The sequence below is a fragment of the Caretta caretta genome, chromosome 4 (genome assembly GCF_965140235.1).
Source record: "Caretta caretta isolate rCarCar2 chromosome 4, rCarCar1.hap1, whole genome shotgun sequence".
Lineage (NCBI taxonomy): Eukaryota > Metazoa > Chordata > Testudines > Cheloniidae > Caretta > Caretta caretta.
Genome location: NC_134209.1, coordinates 72,842,598 through 72,855,727, shown reverse-complemented (window position 1 = coordinate 72,855,727; position 13,130 = coordinate 72,842,598). Strand labels below are relative to the sequence as shown.

At 43.0% G+C, this 13,130-nt stretch overlaps 1 long non-coding RNA gene across 1 annotated transcript in view; it reads left to right on the top strand.

Moving 5' to 3' along the window:
- The window catches only part of LOC142071898 (uncharacterized), a 124,712-nt gene extending 121,197 nt beyond the window's left edge, over positions 1 to 3,515 (top strand). The window contains exon 4 of the long non-coding RNA XR_012668115.1: positions 493 to 3,515. This is a non-coding gene — a long non-coding RNA (uncharacterized LOC142071898). The remainder of the gene's footprint in view (positions 1 to 492) is intronic.
- Positions 3,516 to 13,130: the final 9,615 nt, after the last annotated feature.

Genomic DNA, 13,130 nt, shown 5'->3' with positions numbered 1-13,130 from the left:
TTTGTCTGGATTCCATTTTTTAATGTCCAATACTTCTCCTAAAATATATTCAAGCTTGAGTTGTTATTTTTACAGAAAAGTATCAACTTTGAAGCAGCATTTAATTAAATCAATTGGCACAATCCTGTTAAAAAGAAATCAGTGACTTGATCTGGCCTATTGTGTGTTTAGTTTGATGTAATATGCCAATTCTAGATGTGGAAAGTAAGTTTTGTGGGGGGAAAAATCCTGAAGCAAAGTTACTAATGAAGTTATCATTTGCACTCAATTGCATTGGCCCCAATTGCACTCCCATGCAAGTCATTAGAATGTTTACAGTTGATTCTGGTGGGACCAATACAGGGTCCTACCTCCTACTTAGAAACAGTGGGTATCTAATTTATGGAGTTTGAGAACACAAAATGAAAACCATGCTGTTAATATCTTATGGAGTTTTAGAATTACAGATACTCTTAATTTTTTTTTCTAACTTTCCTTCCTTTCCTTCCATAGATATGAGATCAGCAGTAGATGAAGTGTGGATTGAGTTGGAATAGAAACCTGCACTTTAAAAAACTCAAAAACCATTTGTCTTTTGACCTTAAAAGTTTCTTATTGACTCTTCAGTTTTGATAACCTATTGCAAACTTCCTGCCTACCTGCCACTTCTGATTGTAGCTTTTCCACACATCTAAGGTATGAGATTCCAGCCCTGAGAAGCGGACAATATGATGGTGGTGAAATCAAGGGGGGAAAAAAAACAAGCTCTTGTTCAGACTGGAAGTATCTGTAGCTAAGAATGATAAAGAGCCCTCTGGTGCCACTTCTGTCATCAACATTCTTATTCCTTTCTATTGTATGCCAGTGCTATGGGATTTTATTGTGAGTACGGGGATTCTGAATAAAATAAAATAGATGGGCCAACACAAACCTCAAAGAGTCAGGAAAGGTTTTCCTTGCAGACTACACAAACCTCAAAGAGTCAGGAAAGGGTTTCCTTGCAGACTAAACATAATGGGAACAAACAGGAGAAAACAAGAAGTTGATATATCAAGTGCTGTATAATGATTGTCAGACAGCCTTTCTGTCAATGTTATTTAATTTAAAACTTTATTTTGTCCTAGGAATCATTTACAAGCTTCTTTTTTTGTTGTTGTAGATATTGGTTTAGAAGTGACTTTTAAGTGCATAAGAAACAATGAAGAGATACAAAAGTCTGAGTGTTCGCTTGATCCCCATACTGACTGATTTTGAATAGCAGAACTCCCACTCAGTAGGAACAGTATTGGGTCCTTAGCATTCAACTGCGTACCTCAGAATGTATCTAAATTAAGTGCCAGCTACTGAGTATGTACCAAATGATTCTGCAAAAATTCTTATTGGCCAGAAAACACAGATGGATGGGATGTAAGTTAATTTCATCTATCCCAATGATTCTCTGTTATTGACCTAAAAGAAAAAAAAAAATCTTTGAACAAGTTGGGGGATTAAAGTTACAAATAAATGACTTCCACAGGTAGGCATCTGTAACTAGGACACTGTATTGTGTTTAGGCCTGCCATAAGGTTTGCCTGCTTGAATCTAAAATGGAATAAAAAGTAGGAATAGAGGCAAAATAAAGGAACACATAGTAAATGTGCATCTTTGCCTGTCATGCTGAAAGTGACAAATCTTTAAATATTAAGGGTCAAATCCTAGCCCATAGATACACAGATAATAGGGAAGCATAATCCCTTTACCTTTATGTAAACCCCCCCTACACCAGGCTGACTGATCTTCAAATTGTTGGGTGTGGTGCTGGGAGTGCATGATTTCCTTAATCCCCATTCTGCACCTTTTTTTGCCAGCACAGGAGCAACTCTAAAGCACAGATCTGTCTTGGAGAGAAAATGGTCAAGCCAGTCTCCCCAGGCTCGCATTCCACAACACACTTGTTATATTTTGTGGAATCATGAGAAATCTCTTGTCCCTTTCCAATTGCCTTGGTGGAGGGGGACAGCTCTCTGCCTTGATACCTCTCTCAGCTGCATTTAGAACGGTCAGCCTAAAGCACAGTTTTTGGGAAACATGGTCCTTTCCCATTTCCCACAGCTGGCACTCAGCCATGGGGAACCTTCCCTCACTCTACTCCAAAACACTGCCCCACCCCAATGCAGTCAGTGTCTCTAGTATCTATCTAACATCACCCACAAGGGTACGGGTATTGGCCATCCACAGCATGGGCACAAAGGCAGGGCTTGACAACTGGCTCCAAAGCTTCATATCCCTATGAAACGTTCTAGGCTTGGGCTTCTTTATTCTCTTTTTGACCTAACATTTCTTGAAATAACTGTTTATAAGGCATCATCAGTACCTCACATTAAGAAAAAATATGAATGATACATTTTGTATAGATTTGTATTGTACAGCAGCAACACTATACAAACATTAATGTTAATAATACAGGACATCTTCTGAATCATAGTAAGTACTTTATACATACACTTAAGTATGACTGTTCTGAACTCCTCAAAGCACAACACAGATGAAAAATATCAATATTGTATCTTCAGCCAGAGTGTCAGAAGGGTATGAGAATACATGGGATGTTTTGTGAAGAAAGAAAATTTATTGCCTTCAGAAAGAAATACTGACTGCATATTGTTCACTTATAGTAAGAAATATCTAGAAAATGAGTCAAACACTCAGAAACATGCTTGTATTTTGTCATGTTTCTATATTTAATTTTAAAAACTTTTAGTAGCCTCCGAAGAAACTAAGGTTGTAGCTCAATATAGACCCTAAAAGTAAGATTCAAATAAGGTTGGAAAGAAGTTCCTTTGGTTAATCTACATAGCTAAGCCTTTCCAAAAGTGTCTAGGGTTTCTTATTACAACAATAAATTCATCTTGCTGTATCTTTTGAAGTTTTTTTTAATCACATAATGACCACTGGTGTTTTTTTGGGACATATTGTAATGCGTTTTTCTTTCAGCAAGAGAGGCTTGATCCAAAACTTGCTGAAATCACATTGAGTATTTCCACTTACTTCACTGGGATTTGGGTGAAGGCCTTAGCCAGAATTTTAAATGCCATCTTTCTTTGGTACTTTTAAGAACTAAACTCTGGTTTTGAGTCATATCCACATTAAGGGGTGGAGGCAGTGGCAAGAGGCATTATTCCCACAAATGCAGAAAGTGATCTTAGAGGCAACAATTTGTTCCCAATCAATCCAGTATTTTATTTTAATTCCTCAAATAAATTTGATTAAAGCATTTGAGAATATTTTGTTCTGATTGTGGACTTGATCTGCTGCTAGAGAGTGGACAGATAGACTCCTATTGCCTCCCATTGTGCCTCAATGTACAATAATTTCTGCAAGCCCATAATCTTACCCTTCATGGTTGATTCCATGCATGTGTGTTATTTGGCTTTGTCTGTCCTAGTGTGACTACCCATAAAGAGTGTCTTCTATGATGACTGTTAAGGATTTTTTAAATAGGAATTAAAGTGAGCGTACCCTCAGTTATGAATAAAACTGCTTACCTGGTCTCAAAACTTTTGCTTCCTTTCCTTATTGAAGAACACCTGGACACCAAACGAATGAGGAGACAGGAAGGCTGACCACTGATGTAGACCTTCTCTGTGATAACATCCAAGACCTGTTAGGAAACAGGCATGTTCCTTAGAGTCTCATGCTTTCAATCCATAAAGGAATCAACTTGTATTACTAGTAAAACCTAGTCTTCACATCAGCTGAACCAAACTGAAAATTCTACTTCAAGATTGATTTAGTTGGGGATTGAGCAGGGGGTTGGCCTAGATGACCTCCTGAGGTCCCTTCCAACCCTGATATTCTAGGATTCCCACTAAACATGAATGGACAGAGATGGAGAATTCATAGCAAACTAAAGAATTCACATGTAACATCATCTCTAACCTAAGAAACTTTTCTGTACTTGAATATATTGTTCTCCAGGTGACAACTTTATTTTAAGTTAACCAGAAAGTGTACCAGAGCTACAGAAAGCATATGCATGGCTTAATTCACTACATTCCTTAACTGTAAGTTTACTTGCGTCTGAGTAATAAGGTTCATATTGGGAACAAAGGATTGAAAATTATTTCTCAGCACTCAGTGTCCAAGCAAAAGCTACAGGTTGCAAGGTACAGCCCACCTCCTCAGCTCTCCTCTTCCACCCTTCTGCTGTATGTTGATTCTAATTTCAAAGTGGACAACCTAAGCTGCTGTGGTCAGGAGGCGGGGATCTGTCATAGGGTAGTATTTCAGTGGGTGATATGGAAGATTGCTGGGGATGCAAAAAGAAAAGGGGTCATTCTCTTTCCTCTCCCACCTCCCTCCTGTCCAGAAGGAAAAACTGGGCCAATTCACAAGAATAAGGCTGAGGGAAAATAGTCCAAGTCTGTCTCCTCTTGACTGTTCTCTCCTAGTTTGACCCGTCTCCTTCAAATCTAGCTCCACCCTACTGTCTTTCCTCCCCCATTCCATTGTTGCTTGGCTTGCAGAGGCAGCAGGGAAGGACTATGCAGAGAGCACATACTTCCTTTCTTGGGTAGATTTGCATTAACCCTTCAAAAGCCACACTTCTCTGTTCTGTGCCTCTTCCCTCATCTGTTTACAGCCAGGGCCGGCTCCAGGCACCAGCTTTCCAAGCAGGTGCTTGGGTGGCACTGAGAACGGGGTGGCAGTCCGTGTCCCGTGGCGGCAATTTGGCAGCAACTGCTTGGGGCGGTAAAAGTGATAGAGCCTCCCCTGTTTACAGCCCATACACTGCAGGGCCTTCAAGGTTTGGATGCTTCAGGGGCCACGTGTAGAGAGCCCTGTATTCTGCCTTTGTGGTGCAAACCTGAATTAGCCCCCCAGAAGTCTATTTTGTGTGTGGGACTCCTCACGGCTGCTTCCGGTCTACATGCTGTAGAGCCAGTAGACACTCACAAAATGCAAGCATAAGGCAGTCTCCAAGAGCTGGAACAGCTTGAGTCACACCAGAAGTCTCATGGTGGTTACCGCTTGCACTGCAAGCTGCTGTACTTCTGCCACACAGAATTCAGTCTGCAATATATCTGACAATTGTTGCATTATTGGCAAGGATTAGCTCTATTTGCGCCTAATGACTAGATGCTCTTCATCCTAAGCAGGCTAGTGCTAGCCCACTGGGGGCCCTAAGCAGGAATATTTTGCCCCCTCCCCGAACACATACTAATAATTAATAGGGGGCCTCCTTGAGCTGCTCTGGGCACTAAGCAATTGCTTAGTCTTCTTATGCCTAGCACTAGCTCTGCTCCTAAGTGATTATTAAGAGTGCTGAGACCTTGGCATTTGTTATGTGCAATGTAGGGGGGGAAACCCCTCACTATATGAACTGAGGCCAGCCCCTTACAGCTTAAACAGGAAGTGGTAGCGAACATGCAGAGGCAAAGTTAAGGAAGTGTGTTCAGGGCAGGACGTAGCCTGAATTGAACACTTAAATAGCTTTAAAGTGTCAGATATCAGAGGGAAAACGTCAGAGCTTAGCTTGATCCAACAGGAAATTAGAATCCTAAAATATTTACTGTAGTTTATGACTTAAAACGTAAGTTTAGTAAACCTGAAGAAAAAAAAAAGGTAAATTGATTATCAGTGGTTATAACTAGGGGATGCATTTCAGAAGAAAGTAAAGGCCACTATAAAAATCATTAGTGTGTATAGGGAGAGTTTGCAATGTCACATTTTGTATGTGTGCATGCACATGTGCAAAAAAGTGACTGGATTTTGTGTCTTAATCTGGGGAAATTGGGTTTTGAATTGAATTAAACGATGATGAATTGTTACCATTATTTGAATTTCTAACTTTAGATGCGATTTTATAACTCACTGATTACTAAATGCTACTTGACAAACTTAAGTGACCCTAAAGTGATTTGAATTAAGGATCCCTGCCTAGATGAAAGTGCTCTTCCCAGAGCAATAAAAGAGAATTACGATTATCACAGTGTGAAAGTACTTTTATATGATCCTGATATGCTGATGCTAGACTTCAAACAAATTCATGAGGAAGTCTGAAATGGTGAAAATGATTTAAATACTATGCTTTACAAGTGTAATGGTAGAAGAATTAAAAAAACAATGTGCATGGGAAGATGGACTGTCCCTCAGCCACCATTCATGGAAGGAATTCTCTCAATATGGATTTCTCCTCTGCCTCTGTGGGGAGTGGGAACTAAGTGACTAGCAATGACTGAACTGAATGAGGCCTGGGACAGGGGATATCACACATGATCTTCACACTAGTCCTGCAGACTTTTCCAAGTAAAGTAGGATGTTATATTCATGTCAAATGAGGATGAGGAACTACCTTCCAGCTCATTAGTGACTAATGAGGATGTTAAACAGCATCTACATTTTTAAGATCAGCAGGGCCAGAACTTTCAGTGCCCTAGGGAATCATTGGCAGCCATGCTGCTGGGGAGTAGGATGTGTGTATGTGAGGGGGACAGTGAGATGGCTGCTGTGAAGACCCTGACATCTTCTGCTAGCTCCTAAGATCCACACTCATCCCAGGCTTTCCCTGTCCCTAGTCCTCACTCACAGTTTCTGGGCAGGCCCCATGGTCTATTCTGTGAGGGCCAGATCTCCAGGATTCTTTGGCTGTATCTACACTGAATCTATACTAGCTAGCCATGGTGCCATAGCTATGCTGGTATAACCCAGTAGTTTACACACAACCTACACAACCTCCCCCAATCAGTAGGAACACACTTCCACAAACAAAATTACCAATATCAATAGAAGCATTCGTCCATCAACATAGCTGTGTCTGCACAGGGGTTAGGCTGGTATAGCTATGTCAATCAGGGGTGTGCTTTTTCCACCCCGACTGGCATAGCTATGTTGATCTATCATTAAGTGTAGGCCAATAGTTAGTAATTTTTAAACAGGAAAAAGAATGCCAGTTAACTTGTAGGGTATGTTGAACTGCAAAGCATCCCTAGCCTTAGCTGATAAAGTTGAAAGAAACTGCTGAACTGCTTAGCTTTGTGCAATGATTGAAAAAAAAAAAAAAATCAGCAGAGTTGCCTTAGATCAGGGGTGGGCAAACTACGGCCCGTGGGCCGTTTTAAGCTGGCCCACGAGCCGCACCGCACCACTCAGGCTCCGGGGCGCTGGGTCAGGGGCCGCACTCTGCAGTTCCCGGAAGCATGGCATGGCCCCTCTCTGGCTACTACATGCTACAATGGGAGCTGCAGGGGCAGTGCCTGAAGATGGGGCAGCATGCGGAGCTGCCTGGCCGCACCTCCGCGTAGGAGCCAGAGAATGGATGTGGCACTGCTTCTGGGAGCCACCTGAGGTAAGTGCTGCTCAGATCCTGTACCCCCTGAACCTCTTCCCATGCCCCAATACCCTGCCCCATCCCTCATCCCTCTCCTGCTCTCCAATCCCCTCAATCCCAGCCTGGAGCACCCTCCTGTACCCCAAACCTCTCATCACCAGCTCCACACTCTCTCCCACACCCCAGCTCCAATTTTGTGAGCATTCATGGCCTGCCATACAATTTCTATTCACCAATGTGGCTCTTGGGCCAAAAGGTTTGCCCACCCCTGCCTTAGATAATTATGGGCTTTATTGTAATATTCAGGTACAGCCCATGGCAAGGGACTGTGTAGCATCATTCTCTATTAGGTCTCTTTCAGAGTTGTAAGTGACTACACAGGGGGCCTCAGCAGGTGTAAATAGGTGTTGCTCCACTGACATCTATGCAGATAGTCCAGTTTGCACTCAGCAGAGGATCTGGCCCATGGTGTAAAAGGCAGTGGAGAATGAGGCCTACTGGAGAAATGGAATTAGTCCTGGAGCAGGGGCACTGGAGTGAGGGGAGCAAGGGGTCATAGCCCAGTCCCCTGCCTCTTCTCTTCCCCCCAGAGTACCCGCCCCTTGGCCAGAGCAGAATCTGGAGCCTGGTCTGGGTAAGAGCTGCCTGGACAGCTGTGGGGAGTCACGGACCCTCCACCTGCCCAGGGTGGGGGGAGCCCAATAGCAGCCCCTGCCTGTGTCCCCACTCCCCAGGCTCCCTGTCCAGGGTAGGTGGAGGGTCCATGGCTCCCCACAGCTGCCCAGGAGGCTCTTACTATGGCCAAGTTGCAGTTCTTTGGCTGCTGAGGTCCCACCCCCAGACTAGGCCAGAAGCCAGAGACGGCTTGGTGTAAGAGCCATCCTGGCAGCTGTGGGGTGTCATAGACCCTCCATCTGCCCAGGGTAGGGAAGTCTGGGGGATGAGGACACAGGCCGGAGACTGCTCTCAGGCCCCCTGACCCTGGGCAGGTGGAGGGTCTGCGGCTCTCCGACCTGACTCCGGCTTGGCAGGGGGGCGGGGCCTCGTGGCCACCCCACTTTTTGGAATAATCCATTACCCCTGGCATGGAGTGTGAAGTCAGTGTGCAAGGAAAAATCAGACCTCAGTGTGTGCTACTGGGAGAGTATCCTACAATCAGAACAATTAAAAAGCTTTACAAATAAATTGCATTTAAACAGATCTTGTACTCTTCCAGTCATTGAGTTCTTCATGGCCCAGACCCACAAAGGGACTTTGGCATTGCGATGCTCAGTGTTGCAACATTTAACTTTTCGGCATCTAGAAAGTCATCAGAATCTGCAAAGCCTGAGTTAGGTGCCCAGGCACACTGTGCAATGAATAGGGAGAGAGGAGAGACAGGCTCCTAAGAATGAGATCCACAAAAAGCCAGCATGCTAGCTGGGGAGCCACTTAAGCTAACCAGTAGTCATACTTAAATACACATTAGGTCAGAGAAAGGGAGGACTCTTTGGCCTTCTCTAATGACTAGTTATTTACCCAAAGTGAAACAGCTTCAACAGGAGAGACTGGAAGCCCCACATCAGAATATCACATATCATATCAGTGATTAGGGCACTGTCCTGAGAGGCGGACATCCTTGTTCAAATCTTCTCTCCCTATCAGGCAGTCTCCCACATCCTGGGTGAGTGCTCCAATTACTGGGCTAAAAGTTATAAAGGAGGTGGCACAGAAAAAACATCATTTCCTCCTCCTCCAGCCAGATTTTGTATGGGACCCAATCTGGTAGGCATATTCTGAGCACACCTACCTGACTGGGCCCTGCAGGCACGAGGCAGGGGAATGCCCATCATCACTTGGTCTGAGGTTCCCACCAGATCATAGGCATACAGACATCTGCACGAGGCAGCAATGTGCATGCCCATAAGCAGAAGCTTAGGTGCTTTCTTTGGGAAAATTCAAAGGGTAAGTGAGTTCAGATGCCTAATTGGTTAGGAAGCAGCTCAGCATGGACTGAGGATCTCAGTGGCACCTAAATTTTGTACTCAGGCTCCTAAAGTGGTGAGTTACACTCCTAGGTCCTTTTGTGGCTTTCAGACCATGTGCCCACACTTACTGTAGCCAGCCTCTTCATATTACCTTTCAGGGAGGGGATCACAAGCTCTTTCCTTTGCCTGAGGGTTGAAACTCATTACCTCACTCCAGCTTCTACCACTAAATTCAGAAGCCAATTTACTTCCCTAGGTGGCACCTAGCTGTGATTGTCCCCAGGAACATTCCACACAGGTGATCCAAATTATCAAGAACAAAAGCTAAACCTACCAAGCATACCTTAAAAAAAAAATAAAGAGAATCACAAACAAAAACATTGAGCAGAATATAAACACAGTTAGACTAAAATATTATGAGCTCAGGAAGCTCAGCTGTGAACTTAGTTGCTCTGAGTATTGGCTAAGTTACCTGAAGATTTGACATAATAGTATAAAGTGTCTCTCTCAACCCAGCCAGCTGTCCGATAGAGTTTAGGATCTTCTGGACAGGAGTGAGTGTTTCCAATCATTTGTATATCCTGCCCCTGCAAGGAAAAGTGCATTTCTTAATTTCTTCCCTATTTCTTTATAGTCCTCTATTGTTTGAGTCTTGATTTCATTAGCATATTCTATATTACCTCATTCTTAAACCTAGAATTGAGTACACAGTGTCATTATATTTTAGTTTTCCCAGCTACACAGGGCCTGCGTCTGTACTGCCTGCTAATCAATTTCTTCTGGCAGAGTAACTTCCATTCTGATTAGATCTGAAAAATTTACAACCAATTCCATAACGGTGGGTGGGGAGGAAGCTTACTAATGTTTAACATTTAACACTTCATTCCAACTTGCCGTTTTTGTGGGTATGTATTTAGCTGTGTTATAATTGCAGTGCTGTGGTTTGATTCAAGAATAAGGGGGTTAATCACTTTCCTGGCTATTGTTAGTGAGGTTAATGTATTAAGATGGCCACCATGTAGTACCAAGGTTTCTGGAATCCTATTTATTATTGTGCAACTCTGAAAAGGTTCAAAATCGATGTTCAGTTTGGATAAGGCACCTATTTGAAGTTTACCTGAATTAGCCAAGACCTCTGTTTGTGAGAGCAGGCCTTGATCAGCTTTCCAGCACTTCTGCTGCATGTCCCTGCCAAAGTTTTGGGAACAGTCTCAGGCTATTTCAGCACAACTAATTACACTCCCAATCAGACAGCAGGAGTAAAACAAGGTTTGGTTCTAATAAACAAGCAAGCATTTGGAACCAGTTTGATCATCCATAACGTTTAAAGTCACAAAAGTGACCGTCTGTGTGTATTCAGAAATATATATTTTAAGAGCAATTTGAGACAATGAACTGGATTTTTATCTGGCTTCCATACCATCAGCAGAGTTAATTTTCAGTTGCATTAGCTTTCTGACTGGTATAGTGAATATGGTGATATTATTCTTGCATAATACACAGATGATGTGTGATCCAGAAAGACAACAGATTCAGGTTGAATTTAGAGGGTGCATGGGGAGGAAAAAACAAAAACTTCTACTTGTCAACAAAGCAGATATGGAAATCATTGACATGGAACCTAATTTTTACACTAACCTTTCAGTGTATAATTACATTATAATATGAAGAGTTAAGTTAAAGTTCTCAGCAGATGCAAAATGGTTCAGACAGATGGTGTCAAGTTTTGGAGAACCCCAAAACGTGTGAAACACATTTGTTTAGATGACACTTCCATTACTCATTAGAATCAGTTAAATATGCTCTATACATCAGTCCCTGCACTAGTAACATCTAGTGAAATATTTTATTTTGTATACATAGAACTGAATGTGTAGATGTGCATCTAACATTTCCCAGATGTGTTTTCAATTTTCAAAGGACAGAGGAAGATCCACTACAGAGGAGAATTCCTTCCTAGAGTTTGGTGGATTCTTATAGTTCAAACTACTTAAGCACTTCCATCCAAAAGGAGTTTTCATGGGTTTGAGGAAATCCACGTAGAGAAGGAGGCAGATTTTTGCTACTTTGTTGAGACAGCAGTAAGGCTATTAAAAATGAAATGCTAGAGTTCTGGATTTAATATTCAATTGGAGGTGATGTGTCCAGTTTAGAAAGAGGTACAATTCCTCCCCACACCCCAAAAACATGCAGTTTTCTAAATATTATTGTTCACTTTGCTACTAATTTTTTAGTTTCCTATTATTCTGACTTGGCATGTACATAAATGGCTGCAGATCAAAATGAGAAATTTCCAGTAGTTTTCTTGATACACCTCTGAAGACACAAAAATATCAAATTTCCTTGAAGTGTAGGAGGAATTTGTTTTAGGGGTCTGTTCATTTTTTAGTTATGGGGCATCCCGGCAGGAAGTGAAACTTTCATTCTGAAGTAGAGGGAAAAATCCAAGTAAGAGACATTGGTCTAGAAGTCAATCACTCCTCTCCTATCATTGTCCATGTTTTTTTGTTCAAGACCCTACAGAAGATGGGTTAGATTCACAAGGGGGAGCGATGCACCTAATTGCAACATTTAGGCACCAGTGGCATTCACAAAACCACCACCTACCCCTATAGGCACCCGAGTTTTTGCTGGTAGACACGTGCAAAGGTATCTATGTCCTGACACCACTGAACAGCTCGACCCTTAGGCCATGCACACCTAAGTCCCAGTGGGATTCATAAAATAGCTGCTCCTCTGCCTATCTCACCTGCAGGGCTTGATCCAGTACTCAGAGCACACCTGCACAAAGGGAAGAGGAGAAGTCTATGGTGGTTAGAGGACTCACCCAGTGTGGGACACCTGGGTTCAACCTCTCAATCTGGATGATTCAAAGCAGGGACTTGAACCCAGGTCTCCCACATAATGGGCGAGTACCATATCCACGGGTCATTCTCTTTCTGCCCAATTGACTATTTAAGTAGTACACAGAAAAAAAGAATAATTTCCACCACACCAGAATACCCTCTGGTAGCCCAATAGGTAAGGCATTCATCTGGGAGGTGGGCAACCTAGTTTCAGGTCCCTGCTCTGAACCAGACAGAGTGGGGATTTGAACCTGGGTCTCCCATATGCTGGATAAATGTTCTTAGCACTGGGCTAGTGGGGGCTGCAGCACCACCAGTACTACCACTTCCTCCTCTGTGGTTTTTCTTGAGCAAGCCCTGGGCAAGTTAGCCCTCCCGCGACAAGAGGATTTAGAGTCAGCACAACCTCCCTGGTTTTGAGAGTCAAGCCCGTCACTTCCTTTGCTTTTACTAAGCAGCGTTCAAAATGTCTAAAGTCTAAACAAAATGTTTCATTCAACCCCCAAACATTTTCCACTTTTTTCTCCAAGAATCCCAAAAAGTTTCAGTTCAACCCCAACTTTTTTTTGAATACCAGCAAGCCAGTAAGTCAATCATGTTCTTAGCTCTACTCACAATCCTTGCTGCAGGGTTCTTAGTTCTGTCCTTGCTGACACTGTCCTGTAGCAGGCCTAGCTCCCCACACCTAGGTGGCTCTGCTCCCTGAAGCCTTCTACCCAAGAGCTACAACAAGGCTTTATGTCTGGATAACTCCCACAACCAATCTCCACCTTTGAGACTTTCCATCACTGATCTCATGCTGCTTTTGGTATCTCCCAGCAGGCCTAGTTCTGAATTATATACTTCAGTCATGTGACCCCTCTATTAATTCCTTCAACCGGGAGAGGTGGGCTAAGACTGGCAGGTGCAACTGAGCTCCCTTCCTCTTAAAGAGCCAGCTCACTGTGTGACAAGCAGCCTAACTATGGACACCCAGTTTTGAAAAGTCAGTCCAATGTGCTTAACTATCATGTCCTCACCACACTGTCA